We start from the raw sequence: 20191 nt of genomic DNA, 5'->3' as shown, positions 1-20191 counted from the left end.
GAAAGGGAGTCCCAGGGCCTGGAGCCTGATTCGCTTATGGCAAGCAGTTCAGGAGAACCGGGCCCAGAGCGGAGGAGCGGAGGAGCGGAGGAGCGGAGGAGCGGAGGAGCGGAGGAGCGGAGGAGCGGAGGAGAGCGGAAGCCCGGCCAACAATTCGCCTAAGTCCCGCGGAGAGGGAGTACCAGGGCCTGGAGCCTGATTCGCTATGTCCAGCAGTTCAGGGGTACCAGGGCCGGAGCGGAGGAGCGGAGGAGCGGAGGAGCGGAGGAGCGGAGGAGCGGAGGAGCGGAGGAGCGGAGGAGCGGAGGAGCGGATGAGCTGAAGAGAGCGGAAGCCCGGCCCACATTTCGCCTGAGTCCCGCGGATTGGGAGTACCAGGGCCTGGAGCCTGATTCGCTTATGGCAAGCAGTTCAGGAGTACCAGGGCCCAGAGCGGAGGAGCAGAGGAGCGGAGGAGCGGAGGAGCGGAGGAGCGGAGGAGCGGAGGAGCGGAGGAGAGCGGAAGCCCGGCCGACAATTCGCCTTAGTCCAGCGGAGAGGGAGTACCAGGGCCTGGAGCCTGATTCGCTTATGTCCAGCAGTTAGGGGGAGTACCAGGGCCAGGAGCGGAGGAGCGGAGGAGCGGATGGGCAGAAGAACGTTTAAGCGGTGGAGCGGAGGGGCGGACGAGCGGAGGAGAGCGGAATCCGGCCGACATCTCGCCTGAGTCCCGCGGAAAGGGAGTACCAGGGGCTGGAGCCTGATTCGCTTATGGCAAGCAGTTCAGGAGAACCGGGCCCAGAGCGGAGGAGCGGAGGAGCGGAGGAGAGCGGAAGCCCGGCCAACAATTCGCCTAAGTCCCGCGGAGAGGGAGTACCAGGGCCAGGAGCCTGATTCGCTATGTCCAGCAGTTCAGGAGTACCAGGGCCGGAGCGGAGAAACGGAGGAGCGGAGGAGCGGATAAGCGGATGAGCTGAGGAGAGCGGAAGCCCGGCCGGCAATTTGCCTGAGTCCCGCGGAGAGGGAGTACCAGGTCCTGGAACCTGATTCGCTTATGTCCAGCAGTTCAGGAGTACCAGGGCCAGGAGCGGAGGAGCGGAGGAGCAGATGAGCAGAAGAACGTTTAAGCGGTGGAGCGGAGGAGCGGATGAGCGGAGGAGAGCGGAATCCGGCCGACATCTCGCCTGAGTCCCGCGGAAAGGGAGTCCCAGGGCCTGGAGCCTGATTCGCTTATGGCAAGCAGTTCAGGAGAACCGGGCCCAGAGCGGAGGAGCGGAGGAGCGGAGGAGCGGAGGAGCGGAGGAGCGGAGGAGCGGAGGAGCGGAGGAGAGCGGAAGCCCGGCCAACAATTCGCCTAAGTCCCGCGGAGAGGGAGTACCAGGGCCTGGAGCCTGATTCGCTATGTCCAGCAGTTCAGGGGTACCAGGGCCGGAGCGGAGGAGCGGAGGAGCGGAGGAGCGGAGGAGCGGAGGAGCGGAGGAGCGGAGGAGCGGAGGAGCGGAGGAGCGGATGAGCTGAAGAGAGCGGAAGCCCGGCCCACATTTCGCCTGAGTCCCGCGGATTGGGAGTACCAGGGCCTGGAGCCTGATTCGCTTATGGCAAGCAGTTCAGGAGTACCAGGGCCCAGAGCGGAGGAGCAGAGGAGCGGAGGAGCGGAGGAGCGGAGGAGCGGAGGAGCGGAGGAGCGGAGGAGAGCGGAAGCCCGGCCGACAATTCGCCTTAGTCCAGCGGAGAGGGAGTACCAGGGCCTGGAGCCTGATTCGCTTATGTCCAGCAGTTAGGGGGAGTACCAGGGCCAGGAGCGGAGGAGCGGAGGAGCGGATGGGCAGAAGAACGTTTAAGCGGTGGAGCGGAGGGGCGGACGAGCGGAGGAGAGCGGAATCCGGCCGACATCTCGCCTGAGTCCCGCGGAAAGGGAGTACCAGGGGCTGGAGCCTGATTCGCTTATGGCAAGCAGTTCAGGAGAACCGGGCCCAGAGCGGAGGAGCGGAGGAGCGGAGGAGAGCGGAAGCCCGGCCAACAATTCGCCTAAGTCCCGCGGAGAGGGAGTACCAGGGCCAGGAGCCTGATTCGCTATGTCCAGCAGTTCAGGAGTACCAGGGCCGGAGCGGAGAAACGGAGGAGCGGAGGAGCGGATAAGCGGATGAGCTGAGGAGAGCGGAAGCCCGGCCGGCAATTTGCCTGAGTCCCGCGGAGAGGGAGTACCAGGTCCTGGAACCTGATTCGCTTATGTCCAGCAGTTCAGGAGTACCAGGGCCAGGAGCGGAGGAGCGGAGGAGCAGATGAGCAGAAGAACGTTTAAGCGGTGGAGCGGAGGAGCGGATGAGCGGAGGAGAGCGGAATCCGGCCGACATCTCGCCTGAGTCCCGCGGAAAGGGAGTCCCAGGGCCTGGAGCCTGATTCGCTTATGGCAAGCAGTTCAGGAGAACCGGGCCCAGAGCGGAGGAGCGGAGGAGCGGAGGAGCGGAGGAGCGGAGGAGCGGAGGAGCGGAGGAGCGGAGGAGAGCGGAAGCCCGGCCAACAATTCGCCTAAGTCCCGCGGAGAGGGAGTACCAGGGCCTGGAGCCTGATTCGCTATGTCCAGCAGTTCAGGGGTACCAGGGCCGGAGCGGAGGAGCGGAGGAGCGGAGGAGCGGAGGAGCGGAGGAGCGGAGGAGCGGAGGAGCGGAGGAGCGGAGGAGCGGATGAGCTGAAGAGAGCGGAAGCCCGGCCCACATTTCGCCTGAGTCCCGCGGATTGGGAGTACCAGGGCCTGGAGCCTGATTCGCTTATGGCAAGCAGTTCAGGAGTACCAGGGCCCAGAGCGGAGGAGCAGAGGAGCGGAGGAGCGGAGGAGCGGAGGAGCGGAGGAGCGGAGGAGCGGAGGAGAGCGGAAGCCCGGCCGACAATTCGCCTTAGTCCAGCGGAGAGGGAGTACCAGGGCCTGGAGCCTGATTCGCTTATGTCCAGCAGTTAGGGGGAGTACCAGGGCCAGGAGCGGAGGAGCGGAGGAGCGGATGGGCAGAAGAACGTTTAAGCGGTGGAGCGGAGGGGCGGACGAGCGGAGGAGAGCGGAATCCGGCCGACATCTCGCCTGAGTCCCGCGGAAAGGGAGTACCAGGGGCTGGAGCCTGATTCGCTTATGGCAAGCAGTTCAGGAGAACCGGGCCCAGAGCGGAGGAGCGGAGGAGCGGAGGAGAGCGGAAGCCCGGCCAACAATTCGCCTAAGTCCCGCGGAGAGGGAGTACCAGGGCCAGGAGCCTGATTCGCTATGTCCAGCAGTTCAGGAGTACCAGGGCCGGAGCGGAGAAACGGAGGAGCGGAGGAGCGGATAAGCGGATGAGCTGAGGAGAGCGGAAGCCCGGCCGGCAATTTGCCTGAGTCCCGCGGAGAGGGAGTACCAGGTCCTGGAACCTGATTCGCTTATGTCCAGCAGTTCAGGAGTACCAGGGCCAGGAGCGGAGGAGCGGAGGAGCAGATGAGCAGAAGAACGTTTAAGCGGTGGAGCGGAGGAGCGGATGAGCGGAGGAGAGCGGAATCCGGCCGACATCTCACCTGAGTCCCGCGGAAAGGGAGTCCCAGGGCCTGGAGCCTGATTCGCTTATGGCAAGCAGTTCAGGAGAACCGGGCCCAGAGCGGAGGAGCGGAGGAGCGGAGGAGCGGAGGAGCGGAGGAGCGGAGGAGCGGAGGAGAGCGGAAGCCCGGCCAACAATTCGCCTAAGTCCCGCGGAGAGGGAGTACCAGGGCCTGGAGCCTGATTCGCTATGTCCAGCAGTTCAGGAGTACCAGGGCCGGAGCGGAGGAGCGGAGGAGCGGAGGAGCGGAGGAGCGGAGGAGCGGAGGAGCGGAGGAGCGGATAAGCGGAGGAGCGGAGGAGCGGAAGCCCGGCCGGCAATTCGCCTTAGTCCCGCGGAGAGGGAGTACCAGGTCCTGGAGCCTGATTCGCTTATGTCCAGCAGTTCAGGAGTACTAGGGCCAGGAGCGGAGGAGCGGAGGAGCGGATGAGCAAAATAACGTTTAAGCGGTGGAGCGGAGGAGCGGATGAGCGGAGGAGAGCGGAATCCGGCCGACAATTCGCCTGAGTCCCGCGGAAAGGGAGTACCAGGGCCAGAAGCGTGATTTAATGATGTTCAGCAATTCAGGAGTACCAGGCCGAGGTGCGGAGGAGCGGAGGGGCGGATGAGTGGAGGAGCGGAGGTGGGGAGGAGAGCGGAAGACCGGCCCACATTTCGCCTGAGTCCCGCGGATTGGGAGTACCAGGGCCTGGAGCCTGATTCGCTTATGGCAAGCAGTTCAGGAGTACCAGGGCCCAGAGCGGCGGAGCGGAGGAGCGGAGGAGCGGAGGAGCGGAGGAGCGGAGGAGCGGAGGAGCGGAGGAGCGTAGGGGCGGATGAGTGGAGGAGTGGAGGTGCGGAGGAGAGCGGAAGCCCGGCCCACATTTCGCCTGAGTCCCGCGGATTGGGAGTACCAGGGCCTGGAGCCTGATTCGCTTATGGCAAGCAGTTCAGGAGTACCAGGGCCCAGAGCGGAGGAGCAGAGGAGCGGAGGAGCGGAGGAGCGGAGGAGCGGAGGAGCGGAGGAGCGGAGGAGCGGAGGAGCGGAGGAGCGGAGGAGAGCGGAAGCCCGGCCGACAATTCGCCTTAGTCCAGCGGAGAGGGAGTACCAGGGCCTGGAGCCTGATTCGCTTATGTCCAGCAGTTAGGGGGAGTACCAGGGCCAGGAGCGGAGGAGCGGAGGAGCGGATGGGCAGAAGAACGTTTAAGCGGTGGAGCGGAGGGGCGGACGAGCGGAGGAGAGCGGAATCCGGCCCACATCTCGCCTGAGTCCCGCGGAAAGGGAGTACCAGGGGCTGGAGCCTGATTCGCTTATGGCAAGCAGTTCAGGAGAACCGGGCCCAGAGCGGAGGAGCGGAGGAGCGGAGGAGAGCGGAGGCCCGGCCGGCAATTCGCCTGAGTCCCGCTTAGAGGGAGTACCAGGGCCTGAAGCGTGATTTAATGATGTTCAACAATTCAGGAGTACCAGGGCCAGGTGCGGAGGAGCGGACGAGTGGAGGGTTGGATGAGTGGAGGAGCGGAGGAGCGGAGGAGAGCTGAAGCCCGGCCCACTTTTTGCCTTAGTCCCGCGGAAAGGGAGTACCAGGGCCTGGAGCCTGTTTCGCTTATGTCCAGCAGTTCAGGAGTACCAGGGCCGGAGCGGAGGAGCGGAGGTGCGGAGGAGGGGAGAAGCGGAAGAGATCGGAAGCCCAGCCGACAATTCTCCTGAGTCCTGCGGAAGGGGACTACCAGGGCCTTCAGCCTGAATCGCTTATGTCTAGCAGTTCAGGAGTACCAGGGCCCGGAGCGGAGGAGCGGATGAGAGGAGAAGCGGAGGAGAGCGGAAGCCCGGCCGACAATTCGCCTAAGTCCCGCGGATTGGGAGTACCAGGGCCTGGAGCGTGGGAGCGGAGGAGCAGATGAGCAGAAGAGCGGAGGAGCGGAGGAGCGGATGAGCGGAGGAGCGGAGGTGAGCGGAAGCCCGGCCGACAATCCGCCTAAGTCACACGGATAGGGAGTACCAGGAAACTGGAGCATGATTCGCTTATGTCCAGCAGTTAGGGGGAGTACCAGGGCCAGGAGCGGAGGAGCGGAGGAGCGGATGGGCAGAAGAACGTTTAAGCGGTGGAGCGGAGGGGCGGACGAGCGGAGGAGAGCGGAATCCGGCCCACATCTCGCCTGAGTCCCGCGGAAAGGGAGTACCAGGGGCTGGAGCCTGATTCGCTTATGGCAAGCAGTTCAGGAGAACCGGGCCCAGAGCGGAGGAGCGGAGGAGCGGAGGAGCGGAGGAGCGGAGGAGCGGAGGAGAGCGGAAGCCCGGCCAACAATTCGCCTAAGTCCCGCGGAGAGGGAGTACCAGGGCCAGGAGCCTGATTCGCTATGTCCAGCAGTTCAGGAGTACCAGGGCCAGGAGCGGAGGAGCGGAGGAGCAGATGAGCAGAAGAACGTTTAAGCGGTGGAGCGGAGGAGCGGATGAGCGGAGGAGAGCGGAATCCGGCCGACATCTCGCCTGAGTCCCGCGGAAAGGGAGTCCCAGGGCCTGGAGCCTGATTCGCTTATGGCAAGCAGTTCAGGAGAACCGGGCCCAGAGCGGAGGAGCGGAGGAGCGGAGGAGCGGAGGAGCGGAGGAGCGGAGGAGCGGAGGAGCGGAGGAGCGGAGGAGAGCGGAAGCCCGGCCAACAATTCGCCTAAGTCCCGCGGAGAGGGAGTACCAGGGCCTGGAGCCTGATTCGCTATGTCCAGCAGTTCAGGGGTACCAGGGCCGGAGCGGAGGAGCGGAGGAGCGGAGGAGCGGAGGAGCGGAGGAGCGGAGGAGCGGAGGAGCGGATAAGCGGATGAGCTGAAGAGAGCGGAAGCCCGGCCCACATTTCGCCTGAGTCCCGCGGATTGGGAGTACCAGGGCCTGGAGCCTGATTCGCTTATGGCAAGCAGTTCAGGAGTACCAGGGCCCAGAGCGGAGGAGCAGAGGAGCGGAGGAGCGGAGGAGCGGAGGAGCGGAGGAGCGGAGGAGCGGAGGAGAGCGGAAGCCCGGCCGACAATTCGCCTTAGTCCAGCGGAGAGGGAGTACCAGGGCCTGGAGCCTGATTCGCTTATGTCCAGCAGTTAGGGGGAGTACCAGGGCCAGGAGCGGAGGAGCGGAGGAGCGGATGGGCAGAAGAACGTTTAAGCGGTGGAGCGGAGGGGCGGACGAGCGGAGGAGAGCGGAATCCGGCCGACATCTCGCCTGAGTCCCGCGGAAAGGGAGTACCAGGGGCTGGAGCCTGATTCGCTTATGGCAAGCAGTTCAGGAGAACCGGGCCCAGAGCGGAGGAGCGGAGGAGCGGAGGAGAGCGGAAGCCCGGCCAACAATTCGCCTAAGTCCCGCGGAGAGGGAGTACCAGGGCCAGGAGCCTGATTCGCTATGTCCAGCAGTTCAGGAGTACCAGGGCCGGAGCGGAGAAACGGAGGAGCGGAGGAGCGGATAAGCGGATGAGCTGAGGAGAGCGGAAGCCCGGCCGGCAATTTGCCTGAGTCCCGCGGAGAGGGAGTACCAGGTCCTGGAACCTGATTCGCTTATGTCCAGCAGTTCAGGAGTACCAGGGCCAGGAGCGGAGGAGCGGAGGAGCAGATGAGCAGAAGAACGTTTAAGCGGTGGAGCGGAGGAGCGGATGAGCGGAGGAGAGCGGAATCCGGCCGACATCTCACCTGAGTCCCGCGGAAAGGGAGTCCCAGGGCCTGGAGCCTGATTCGCTTATGGCAAGCAGTTCAGGAGAACCGGGCCCAGAGCGGAGGAGCGGAGGAGCGGAGGAGCGGAGGAGCGGAGGAGCGGAGGAGCGGAGGAGAGCGGAAGCCCGGCCAACAATTCGCCTAAGTCCCGCGGAGAGGGAGTACCAGGGCCTGGAGCCTGATTCGCTATGTCCAGCAGTTCAGGAGTACCAGGGCCGGAGCGGAGGAGCGGAGGAGCGGAGGAGCGGAGGAGCGGAGGAGCGGATAAGCGGAGGAGCGGAGGAGCGGAAGCCCGGCCGGCAATTCGCCTTAGTCCCGCGGAGAGGGAGTACCAGGTCCTGGAGCCTGATTCGCTTATGTCCAGCAGTTCAGGAGTACTAGGGCCAGGAGCGGAGGAGCGGAGGAGCGGATGAGCAAAATAACGTTTAAGCGGTGGAGCGGAGGAGCGGATGAGCGGAGGAGAGCGGAATCCGGCCGACAATTCGCCTGAGTCCCGCGGAAAGGGAGTACCAGGGCCAGAAGCGTGATTTAATGATGTTCAGCAATTCAGGAGTACCAGGCCGAGGTGCGGAGGAGCGGAGGGGCGGATGAGTGGAGGAGCGGAGGTGGGGAGGAGAGCGGAAGACCGGCCCACATTTCGCCTGAGTCCCGCGGATTGGGAGTACCAGGGCCTGGAGCCTGATTCGCTTATGGCAAGCAGTTCAGGAGTACCAGGGCCCAGAGCGGCGGAGCGGAGGAGCGGAGGAGCGGAGGAGCGGAGGAGCGGAGGAGCGGAGGAGCGGAGGAGCGTAGGGGCGGATGAGTGGAGGAGTGGAGGTGCGGAGGAGAGCGGAAGCCCGGCCCACATTTCGCCTGAGTCCCGCGGATTGGGAGTACCAGGGCCTGGAGCCTGATTCGCTTATGGCAAGCAGTTCAGGAGTACCAGGGCCCAGAGCGGAGGAGCAGAGGAGCGGAGGAGCGGAGGAGCGGAGGAGCGGAGGAGCGGAGGAGCGGAGGAGCGGAGGAGCGGAGGAGCGGAGGAGAGCGGAAGCCCGGCCGACAATTCGCCTTAGTCCAGCGGAGAGGGAGTACCAGGGCCTGGAGCCTGATTCGCTTATGTCCAGCAGTTAGGGGGAGTACCAGGGCCAGGAGCGGAGGAGCGGAGGAGCGGATGGGCAGAAGAACGTTTAAGCGGTGGAGCGGAGGGGCGGACGAGCGGAGGAGAGCGGAATCCGGCCCACATCTCGCCTGAGTCCCGCGGAAAGGGAGTACCAGGGGCTGGAGCCTGATTCGCTTATGGCAAGCAGTTCAGGAGAACCGGGCCCAGAGCGGAGGAGCGGAGGAGCGGAGGAGAGCGGAGGCCCGGCCGGCAATTCGCCTGAGTCCCGCTTAGAGGGAGTACCAGGGCCTGAAGCGTGATTTAATGATGTTCAACAATTCAGGAGTACCAGGGCCAGGTGCGGAGGAGCGGACGAGTGGAGGGTTGGATGAGTGGAGGAGCGGAGGAGCGGAGGAGAGCTGAAGCCCGGCCCACTTTTTGCCTTAGTCCCGCGGAAAGGGAGTACCAGGGCCTGGAGCCTGTTTCGCTTATGTCCAGCAGTTCAGGAGTACCAGGGCCGGAGCGGAGGAGCGGAGGTGCGGAGGAGGGGAGGAGCGGAGGAGCGGAGGAGCGGAGGAGCGGATAAGCGGAGGAGCGGAGGAGCGGAAGCCCGGCCGGCAATTCGCCTTAGTCCCGCGGAGAGGGAGTACCAGGTCCTGGAGCCTGATTCGCTTATGTCCAGCAGTTCAGGAGTACTAGGGCCAGGAGCGGAGGAGCGGAGGAGCGGATGAGCAAAATAACGTTTAAGCGGTGGAGCGGAGGAGCGGATGAGCGGAGGAGAGCGGAATCCGGCCGACAATTCGCCTGAGTCCCGCGGAAAGGGAGTACCAGGGCCAGAAGCGTGATTTAATGATGTTCAGCAATTCAGGAGTACCAGGCCGAGGTGCGGAGGAGCGGAGGGGCGGATGAGTGGAGGAGCGGAGGTGGGGAGGAGAGCGGAAGACCGGCCCACATTTCGCCTGAGTCCCGCGGATTGGGAGTACCAGGGCCTGGAGCCTGATTCGCTTATGGCAAGCAGTTCAGGAGTACCAGGGCCCAGAGCGGCGGAGCGGAGGAGCGGAGGAGCGGAGGAGCGGAGGAGCGGAGGAGCGGAGGAGCGGAGGAGCGTAGGGGCGGATGAGTGGAGGAGTGGAGGTGCGGAGGAGAGCGGAAGCCCGGCCCACATTTCGCCTGAGTCCCGCGGATTGGGAGTACCAGGGCCTGGAGCCTGATTCGCTTATGGCAAGCAGTTCAGGAGTACCAGGGCCCAGAGCGGAGGAGCAGAGGAGCGGAGGAGCGGAGGAGCGGAGGAGCGGAGGAGCGGAGGAGCGGAGGAGCGGAGGAGCGGAGGAGAGCGGAAGCCCGGCCGACAATTCGCCTTAGTTCAGCGGAGAGGGAGTACCAGGGCCTGGAGCCTGATTCGCTTATGTCCAGCAGTTAGGGGGAGTACCAGGGCCAGGAGCGGAGGAGCGGAGGAGCGGATGGGCAGAAGAACGTTTAAGCGGTGGAGCGGAGGGGCGGACGAGCGGAGGAGAGCGGAATCCGGCCCACATCTCGCCTGAGTCCCGCGGAAAGGGAGTACCAGGGGCTGGAGCCTGATTCGCTTATGGCAAGCAGTTCAGGAGAACCGGGCCCAGAGCGGAGGAGCGGAGGAGCGGAGGAGAGCGGAGGCCCGGCCGGCAATTCGCCTGAGTCCCGCTTAGAGGGAGTACCAGGGCCTGAAGCGTGATTTAATGATGTTCAACAATTCAGGAGTACCAGGGCCAGGTGCGGAGGAGCGGACGAGTGGAGGGTTGGATGAGTGGAGGAGCGGACGAGCGGAGGAGAGCGGAATCCGGCCGACATCTCGCCTGAGTCCCGCGGAAAGGGAGTACCAGGGCCTGGAGCCTGTTTCGCTTATGTCCAGCAGTTCAGGAGTACCAGGGCCGGAGCGGAGGAGCGGAGGTGCGGAGGAGGGGAGAAGCGGAAGAGATCGGAAGCCCAGCCGACAATTCTCCTGAGTCCTGCGGAAGGGGACTACCAGGGCCTTCAGCCTGAATCGCTTATGTCTAGCAGTTCAGGAGTACCAGGGCCCGGAGCGGAGGAGCGGATGAGAGGAGAAGCGGAGGAGAGCGGAAGCCCGGCCGACAATTCGCCTAAGTCCCGCGGATTGGGAGTACCAGGGCCTGGAGCGTGGGAGCGGAGGAGCAGATGAGCAGAAGAGCGGAGGAGCGGAGGAGCGGATGAGCGGAGGAGCGGAGGTGAGCGGAAGCCCGGCCGACAATTCGCCTAAGTCACACGGATAGGGAGTACCAGGAAACTGGAGCATGATTCGCTTATGTCCAGCGGTTCGGGAGTACCAGGGCCTTGAGCGGAGGAGCGGGGGAGCGGAGGAGCGGATGAGCGGATGAGCGGAGGAGCGGAGGTGAGCGGAAGCCCGCGGATTGGGAGCACCAGGGCCTGGAGCCTTATATGCCTATGGCAAGCAGTTCAGGAGTACCAGGGCCCAGAGAGGAGGAGCGGAGGAGCGGAGGAGCGGAGGAGCGGAGGTGAGCGGAAGCCCGGCCGACAATTCGCTTGAGTCCCGCGGAAGGGGAGTACCAGGGTCTGGAGCCTGAATCGCTTATGTCCAGCAGTTCAGGAGTACCAGGGACAGGAGCGGATGAGCGGCAGAGCGCATGAGCGGAAGAACGGAGAAGCGGTGGAGCGGAGGAGCAAAGGAGCGGAGGAGCGGAGGAGCGGAGGAGCGGATGAGAGGAGAAGCGGAAGAGAGCGGAAGCCCGGCCGACAATACACCTGAGTCCCGCGGAGAGGGAGTACCAGGGCCTGGAGCCTGATTCACCCAGGTCCAGCAGTTCAGGAGTACCAGGGCCAGTAGCGGATGAGCGGCGGAGCGGATGAGCGGAAGAACGGAGAAGCGGAGGAGCGGAGGAGCGGAGGAGCAGAGGCGCGGAGGAGCGGAGGAGAGCGGAAGCATGGACCACAATATGCCTAAATCCCGGAGAAAGGGAGTACCAGGGCCTGTAGCGTGATTAAATGATGTTCAGCAGTTCAGGAGTACCAGGGCCATTGCGGAGGAGCGGAGGAGCAAAGGAGCGGAGGGGCGGATGAGTGGAGGAGCGGAGGAGAGGGGAAGCACGGTCCACATTTCGCCAGAGTCCCGCGGATTGGGAGTACCAGGGCCTTGAGCAGGTTCACTTATATCCAACGGTCAGGAGTACCAGGAACTTGAGCGGAGGAGCGGAGGAGCGGATGAGAAGAGAAGCGGAGGAGAGCGGAAGCCCGGCCGACAATTCACCTGAGTCCCGCGGAGAGGGAGTACCAGGGCCTGGAGCCTGATTCGCCCAGGTCCAGCAGTTCAGGAGTACCAGGGCCAGCAGCGGATGAGCGGCGGAGCGGATGAGCGGAAGAACGGAGAAGCGGAGGAGCGGAGGAGCGGAGGAGCGGAGGAGCGGAAGAGCAGAGGAGCGGAGGAGCGGAGGAGAGCGGAAGCCCGTCCGACAATTCGCCTGAGTCCCGCGGAAGGGGAGTACCAGGGTTTGGAGCCTGAATCGCTTATGTCCAGCAGTTCAGGAGTACCAGGGCCAGGAGCGGAGGAGCGGAGGAGCGGAGTACCGGAGGAGCGGAGGAGCGGAGGAGCGGAGGAGCGGAGGAGCGGAGAAGCGGAGGAGCGGAGGAGAGGAGGAGCGGAAGAGCGGAGGAGCGGAGGAGTGGAGGAGAGGGGAAGCACGGTCCATATTTCGACAGAGTCCCGCGGATAGGGAGTAACAGGGCTTGGAGCCTGATTCGCTTATGTCCAGCAGTTCTGGAGTACTAAGGCCCGAAGCGGATCAGCGGCGGAGCGGATGAGTGGAAGAACGGAGAAGCGGTGGAGCGGTGGAGCGGAGGAGCGGAGGAGCAGACTTATGTTTCTCTTCTCAAAGGCGGGGAAGCTTTGGGGCAGCAGGACCCCTTAGACTGGCCAATATGAGCCTTCTATGGACATAGCTCTCCCGGACGTATGACCGGGGCTCCCGGACCTCTTGGTACATACTTGTGAATGATTGGATGAGCTAATGTTTGTTTGGTTGTGGATGCTTTTCGGCTAACGCTATTAGCACAGCTATGAAGACTTAAGGTGTGTGTGTGTCTGTGTGTGTGTGTGAGTGTCTTTGTGTGTTTGTGTGAGTGAGGTTGTTTTGGTGGGGGGGGGGGTCGCGGACAGGGAGTACCAGTGCCAAGAGCGGATGAGCTGAGGAGCGGAGGAGGGCAGAAGCCCGGCCCGTGATTCGCTTATGTCAAGCGGTTCGGGAATTCCAGGGCCCAAAGCGGAGGAGCGGTGGAGCTGAGCTGTGTGTGTGTCTTTGTGTGTTTGTGTGTCAGTGTGTTCTTGTGTGTGTATGTGTGAGAGTTTATTTAGGTGGAGGGGGGGAGTACCAGGGCCCATAGCGGAAGAGCGGTGGAGCTGAGAAGCGGAGGAGCGGAGTAGCGGAAGTATTGTTTCTCCACTCAGAGGCGGGGAAGCTTGGGGGCAGCAGAACCCCTTAGATGGGCTAATATGAGCATTCTCCGGACATAGATCCCCCGGACGTATGATTGGAGCTCCCGGACCATTGGGCACACACATGTGAATGAGTGGAAGAGCTAATGTTTGTTTAGTTGTGGATGCGTTTCGGCTAATGCTATTAGCACAGCTATGATGAGTTAAGGTGTGCGTGTATGTGTGTGTGTGTGTGTGTGTGTGTGTGAGTGTGTCTGTGTGTGTGTGTGAGAGTTTGTTTAGGTGGGGGGGGGTCGCGGACAGGGAGTACCAGGGCCTCGAGCGGATGAGCTGAGGAGCAGAGGAGGGCATAAGCCCAGCCCGTGATTCCCTTATATCCAGCGGTTCGGGAGTTCCAGGGCCCAAAGCGGAAAAGCGGAGGAGCGGAGAAGCGGAGGAGTGGAGGAGAGCAGAAGCACCTCTCGCAATTCTCCTGAGTTTGCAGGATCGGGAGTACCAGGGCCAATAGCGGAGGAGCGGAGGTGTTGAGAAGCGGAGAAGCGGAGGAGCGGAGGAGCGATATTATATTTCTCTTCTCAAAGGCGGGGAAGCTTGGGGGCAGCAGGACCCCTTAGACCGGCAAATGTGAGCCTTCTCCGGACATAGATGCCCCGGACGTATGACCGGAGATCCAGGACCTCTGGGCACATACATTTGAATGAGTGGACGAGCTAATGTTTGTTTGGTTGTGGATGCGTTTCGGCTAATGCTATTAGCACAGCTATGATGACTTAAGGTGTGTGTGTGTGTGGGTGTTTGTGTGTTTGTGTGTTTTTGTGTTCTTGTGTGTGTGTGTGTGTGTGTGTGTTTGTGTGTGTTTGTGGATCGGGAGTACCAGGGCCTATAGCGGAGGAGCGGTGGAGCGGAGAAGCGGACCATTGGGCACACACATGTGAATGAGTGGATGAGCTAATGTTTGTTTGGTTGTGGATGCATTTCGGCTAATGCTATTAGCACACCTATCATGACTTAATGTGTGTATGTGTGTCAGTGTGTGTGTGTGTGTGAGTGTCTTTGTGTATGTGTGTGATAGTTTGTTTTGGTAGGGGGGGGGGGGGGGGTCACGGACAAGGAGTACCAGGGCACACACATGTGAATGAGTGGAGGAGCTAATGTTTGTTTGGTTGTGGATGCGTTTCGGCTAAAGCTATTAGCACAGCTATGAAGACTTAAGGTGTGTGTATGAGTGTATATGTGTGTCTGTGTGTGTGTGAGTGTCTTTGTGTGTGTGAGAGGCTCTTTTGGTGGGGGGGGGTCGCGGACAGGGAGTACCATAGGGCACACACATGTGAATGAGTGGATGAGCTAATGTTTGTTTGGTTGTGGATGCGTTTCGGCTAATGCTATTAGCACAGCTATGATGAGTTAAGGTGTGTGTGTATGTGTGTGTGTGTGTGTGTTTGTGTGTTTTTGTGTGTGTGTGAGTTATTTTGTGTGAGAGTTTGTTTAGGTGGGGGGGGGAGTACCAGGGCCCATAGCGGAGGAGCGGTGGAGCTGAGAAGCGGAGGAGCGGAGGAGCGGAGGTAATGTTTCTTCTCTCAGAGGCGGGGAAGCTTGGGGGCAGAACCCCTTAGACGGGCTAATGTGAGCATTCTCCGGACATAGATCCCCCGGTCGTATGATTGGAGCTGCCGGACCATTGGGCACACACATGTGAATGAGTGGATGAGCTAATGTTTGTTTGGTTGTGGATGCGTTTCGGCTAATGCTATTAGCACAGCTAAGATGAGTTAAGGTGTGTGTGTGTGTGTGTCTGTGTGTGTGTTCGTGTGTGTGTGTGTGTGTGAGTTTGTTTAGGTGGGGGGGGGGGGCGCGGACAGGGAGTACCAGGGCCTCGAGCAGATGAGCTGAGGAGCGGAGGAGGGCAGATGCCCGGCCTTGATTCGCTTATGTCCAGCGGTTCGGGAATTCCAGGGCCAAAAGCGGAGGAGCAGTGGTGCTGAGAAGCGGAGGAGCGGAGGAGCGGAGTAGCAGACGTATAGTTTCTCCTCTCAGAGGCGGGGAAGCTTGGGGGCATCAGAACCCCTTAGACGGGCTAATGTGAGCATTCTCCGGACATAGATCCCCCGAACATATGATTGGAGCTCCCGGACCATTGGGCACACACATGTGAATGAGTGGATGAGCTAATGTTTGTTTGGTTGTGAATGCGTTTCGGCTAATGCTATTAGCACAGCTATGATGAGTTAAGGTGTGTGTGTGTGTGTGTGTGTGTGTGTGTGTGTCTGTTTGTTTGTTTTTGTGTCTGTGTGAGGGTGGTCATGTGTGTGTGTGTGAGAGTTTGTTTAGGTGGAGGGGGGGTACCAAGGCCCATCGCGGAAGAGCGGTGGAGCGGAGAAGCGGAGGAATGGAGGAGCGGAGGTCATTTTTCTCTTCTCAAAGGCAGAGGATGGGAAGTTTAGGGGCAGTAGGACGCTTTAGACCAGCCACTGTGAGCCTTCTCCAGATATAGATCCCCCGGACGTATGATTGGAGCTCCCGGACCATTGGGCACACACATGTGAATGAGTGGATGAGCTAATGTTTGTTTGGTAGTGGATGCGTTTCGGCTAATGCTATTAGCACAGCTATGATGAGTTAAGGTGTGTTTGTGTATGTGTGTGTGTGTGCGTGTGTGTGTTTGTGTGTTTTTGTGTGTGAGTGAGTGTGTTTAGGTGGGGGGGGGGGGTACCAGGGCCCATAGCCGAGGAGCGGTGGAGCTGAGAAGCGGAGGAGCGGAGTAGCGGAGGTATTGTTTCTCCTCTCAGAGGCGGGGAATCTTGGGAGCTATTAGCACAGGTATGATGACTTAAGGTGTGTGTGTGTGTGTGTTTGTTTGTGTGTTTGTGTGTTGTGTGTTCTTGTGTGTGTGTGTGTGTGTGTGTTTGTGTGTGCGTTTGTGTATATGTGTGTGACAATTTGTTTAGGTGGGGGGGGGCGCGGACAGGGGGTAGCTGGGCCTGGAGCGGATGAGCTGTGGAGCGGATGGAGGGCAAAGGCACGTCCCATAATTCTCCTGAGTCCGGCGGATCGGGAGTACCAGGGCCCATAGCGGAGGAGCGGAGGAGCGGTGGAGCGGAGAAGCGAACCATTGGGCACACACATGTGAATGAGTGGATGAGCTAATGTTTGTTTGGTTGTGGATGCATTTCGGCTAATGCTATTAGCACAACTATGATGACTTAATGTGTGTATGTGTGTCAGTGTGTGTGTGTGTGTGTGAGTGTCTTTGTGTATGTGTGTGATAGTTTGTTTTGGTGGGGGGGGGGGTCGCGGACACGGAGTACCAGGGCACACACATGTGAATGAGTGGATGAGCTAATGTTTGTTTGGTTGTGGATGCGTTTCGGCTAAAGCTATTAGCACAGCTATGATGAGTTAAGGTGTGTGTGTATGTGTGTGTGTGTGTGTTTGTGTGTTTTTGTGTGTGTGTGAGTGATTTTTTGTGAGAGTTTGTTTAGGTGGGGGGGGGGGGAGTACCAGGGCCCATAGCGGAGGAGCGGTGGAGCTGAGAAGCGGAGGAGCAGAGGAGCGAAGGTAATGTTTCTTCTCTCAGAGGCGGGGAAGCTTGGGGGCAGAAGAACCCCTTAGACGGGCTAATGCTCACATTCTCCGGACATAGATCCCCCGGACGTATGATTGGAGCTCCCGGACCATTGGGCACACACATGTGAATGAGTGGATGAGCTAATGTTTGTTTGGTCGTGGATGCGTTTCGGCTAATGCTATTAGCACAGCTATGATGAGTTAAGGTGTGTTTGTGTGTGTGTTTGTGTGTGTGTATGTGTGTGTGTGTGCGTGTGTGTGTTTGTGTGTTTTTGTGTGTGTGTGAGTGTGTTTAGGTGGGGGGGTTACCAGGGCCCATAGCGGAGGAGCGGTGGAGCTGAGAAGCGGATTAGCGGAGGTATTGTTTCTCCTCTCAGAGGCGGGGAAGCTTGGGAGCTATTAGCACAGGTATGATGACTTAAGGTGTGTGTGTGTGTGTGTGTGTTTGTGTGTTTGTGTGTTCTTGTGTGTTTGTGTGTTCTTGTGTGTGTGTGTGTGTGTGTTTGTGTGTGCGATTGTGTATATGTGTGTGACAGTTTGTTTAGGTGGGGGGGGGGCGCGGACAGGGGGTAGCTGGGCCTGGAGCGGATGAGCTGTGGAGCGGATGGAGGGCAGAAGCACGTCCCATTCAGCCGCCGGCAACCATAAAAACCTATCTTTAACTTAAAAACAAACAAAAATGTGCAATATCTCATTTCTGTGCAATATTCAGAAACTGTGCAATATTTCATCTCATAACAGCTACATTGTGCAATATTTCATCTCATCTCATAACAGCTACACTATAATGTTCCCTTCTATCATACTATTGCGCACTCCTTACCCCACTTGTTACTAAGACACTTATAGTTTTATCAGTGCTTACTAAGACACTCTATAGTTTCACTGAAACACTTTATAGTTTATAGTTTATTTTTATTTATAATTCTGCCTTTCTTTTATTATTTATTACTGTTATATTTTCTGTAACTCTGGCACTGCAATTTCCTTCGGGATTAATAAAGTTGTTCTGATTCTTATTCTTAATTCTCCTGAGTCCGGCGGATCGGGAGTACCAGGGCCCATAGTGGAGGAGCGGTGGAGCGGAGAAGCGGACCATTGGGCACACACATGTGAATGAGTGGATGAGCTAATGTTTGTTTGGTTGTGGATGCGTTCGGCTAATGCTACTAGCACAGCTATGATGACTTAATGTGTGTATGTGTGTCAGTGTGTGTGTGTGTGTGAGTGTCTTTGTGTATGTGTGTGATAGTTTGTTTTGGTGGGGGGGGGGGTCGCGGACACGGAGTACCAGGGCACACACATGTGAATGAGTGGATGAGCTAATGTTTGTTTGGTTGTGGATGCGTTTCGGCTAAAGCTATTAGCACAGCTATGAAGACTTAAGGTATGTGTATGTGATTATGTGTGTGTCTGTGTGTGTGTGAGTGTCTTTGTGTGTGTGTGTGTGTGTGTGAGAGGCTCTTTTGGTGGGGGGGGGGGTCGTGGACAGGGAGTACCATTGGGCACACACATGTGAATGAGTGGTTTAGCTAATGTTTGTTTGGTTGTGAATGCGTTTCGGCTAATGCTATTAGCACAGCTATGATAAGTTCAGGTGTGTGTGTATGTGTGTGTGTGTGTGTTTGTGTGTTTTTGTGTGTGTGTGAGTGATTTTGTGTGAGAGTTTGTTTAGGTGGGGGGGAGGGGGGGGAGTACCAGGGCCCATCGCGGAGGAGCGGTGGAGCTGAGAAGCGGAGGAGCAGAGGAGCGGAGGTAATGTTTCTTCTCTCAGAGGCGGGGAAGCTTGGGGGCAGAAGAACCCCTTAGACGGGCTAATGTGAGCATTCTCCGGACATAGATCACCCGGTAGTATGATTGGAGCTGCCGGACCATTGGGCACACACATGTGAATGAGTGGATGAGCTAATGTTTGTTTGGTTGTGGATGCGTTTCGGCTAATGCTATTAGCACAGCTATGATGAGTTCAGGTGTGTGTGTGTGTGTGTGTGTGTGTGTTTGTGTGTGTGTGTTTGTTTTTGTGTCTGTGTGAGTGTGTTCGTGTGTGTATGTGTGAGAGTTTGTTTAGGGGGGGGGGGGTACCAGGGCCCATCGCGGAGGAGCGGAGGAGCGGAGGAGCGGTGGAGCGGAGAAGCGGAGGAATGGAGGAGCGGAGGTAATGTTTCTCTTCTCAATGGCAGAGGATGGGAAGTTTAGGGGCAGTAGGACGCCGGTGCGAGCGATGCGTTTCAAGGCGTATTGCATGTGTGTATGGAGGGGGGGGGTCTACAGGACACCGCGGACCGGCAATGGTGCACCTTCTCCGGACATCGATCCCCGAAACGTCGGCGTGGAGCTCCCGGAGCAGCCGGCGTGTACATGTGAATGAATGGAGGAGCTAATGTGTGTGTGTGGGGTGGTGGTGGTGTGGGGGGGGGGGGGGGGGGGGGGGGGCGTTTCGGCTAATGCTATCAGCACAGCTATGATTATCCCCAGAACGTTGAGAACGAGCTCCCGGAACTCCAGACATGCGTATATAAAAGAGTGGAATTAAGGTGTGTGTGAGTGTGTCTGTGTGTGTGTGTGTGTGTGTGTGTGTGTGTGTGTGTGTGTCTGTGTGTGTGTGTTTGTGTGTGTGTGTGTGTGTGTGTGTGTGTGTGTATGTGTGGGACAGAAATAATGTCGGGGACAGAAATTGTTATTAGCCTGCTGGCAGATGACACAACCTTAGTTTTGAAAAATGAACATCAAGTCCCAATAAGCGTTGAAAAAATTAAAACATTCTCCAAGGCTTCAGGATTGTCATTAAACTTAAAGAAATGCAAACTTCTTGAGCTGCATGACTCACCACTAAAGGAAATCAGTAATGTTCCTATCAAATCAGAAATAAAATACTTGAGCATTTTCCTATCTAAGGACCAAAAGTTAAATCAATCCAGGAACATTGAATCTAAACTGAATCAAAGTAAAGCTAAATTGAATATATTGCTCCAAAGAGATTTATCAATATTAGGCCCGATATATTTGACTAAAATGGAATGTTTATCCAGATGTATATACCCAGTGTATTCCAATGCTGCTCCAAATCAACTCATAAAATCTATTAACCAAATAAATTTCAACTTTATCTGGAGGAACAGACCGCACCATCTAAAAAACTCTCATATGGTGAAAGAAACAAGTGAAGGAGGGCTGAAAGTGATAGAGTTGGACTGCCTGAATGGGACATTGAAGGTGAACTGGTTGAAATCCTTGATCAAACATCATCATTTTTACTGGTATTGTACTCCAAACTACTTATTCAACATAGTCGGCAGCCTAAGTCTTCTACTTATCTCTGACTTGGATATCAACAAGATTCCTGTCCAATTTTCAGAGTTCCATAAACAAATACTATTATACTGGAAAATGATATATGTACACAATTTCTCACCACACAGTACAATAATTTGGAACAATAGATATGTACTGCGTGGCAACAAACCTCTGTTTTACAAGGAATGCTTTGAGAAAGGTATATGGTCAATAATTGACTTGATGGATGACAATGGCAGTCGTCTAGACTATGAACAGTTCTGTACTACACACAGATTTAAGCCTCCCATATTAGAGTTGATAAAGTCACGAAACGCACTGCCTCGACAATTTGTATTCCTGACCAAAAATATAATGACGCACCGAACCGTACAACCACAGTTACCCCAACTATCACTCCAGGGAATCTCAATTCTGGACAGAAAGTGCAGCAACTCCTTTATTAGGACATGTTTCACAGGAAACTTATTCCCTGGACGTCAAAACAAAAATAATATTTGAAATAAATTTGATAAGGAATCGATTGCCACGCTGCGAACTATGTGTCTGACTCTACCCATACCCCCCAAGGCAAGAAGAGACCCACTTCTAAATTATGAATGACATCTACCCATCTAAGGA

The sequence above is a fragment of the Fistularia commersonii genome, unplaced genomic scaffold (assembly GCF_037954325.1).
Source record: "Fistularia commersonii isolate RoL2024-O1a breed Wild unplaced genomic scaffold, RoL_Fcom_v1.0 HiC_scaffold_59, whole genome shotgun sequence".
NCBI classification, from domain to species: Eukaryota; Metazoa; Chordata; class Actinopteri; order Syngnathiformes; family Fistulariidae; genus Fistularia; species Fistularia commersonii.
The sequence above is the reverse complement of the archived record's forward strand: the minus strand, read 5'-3'. Positions refer to the sequence as shown.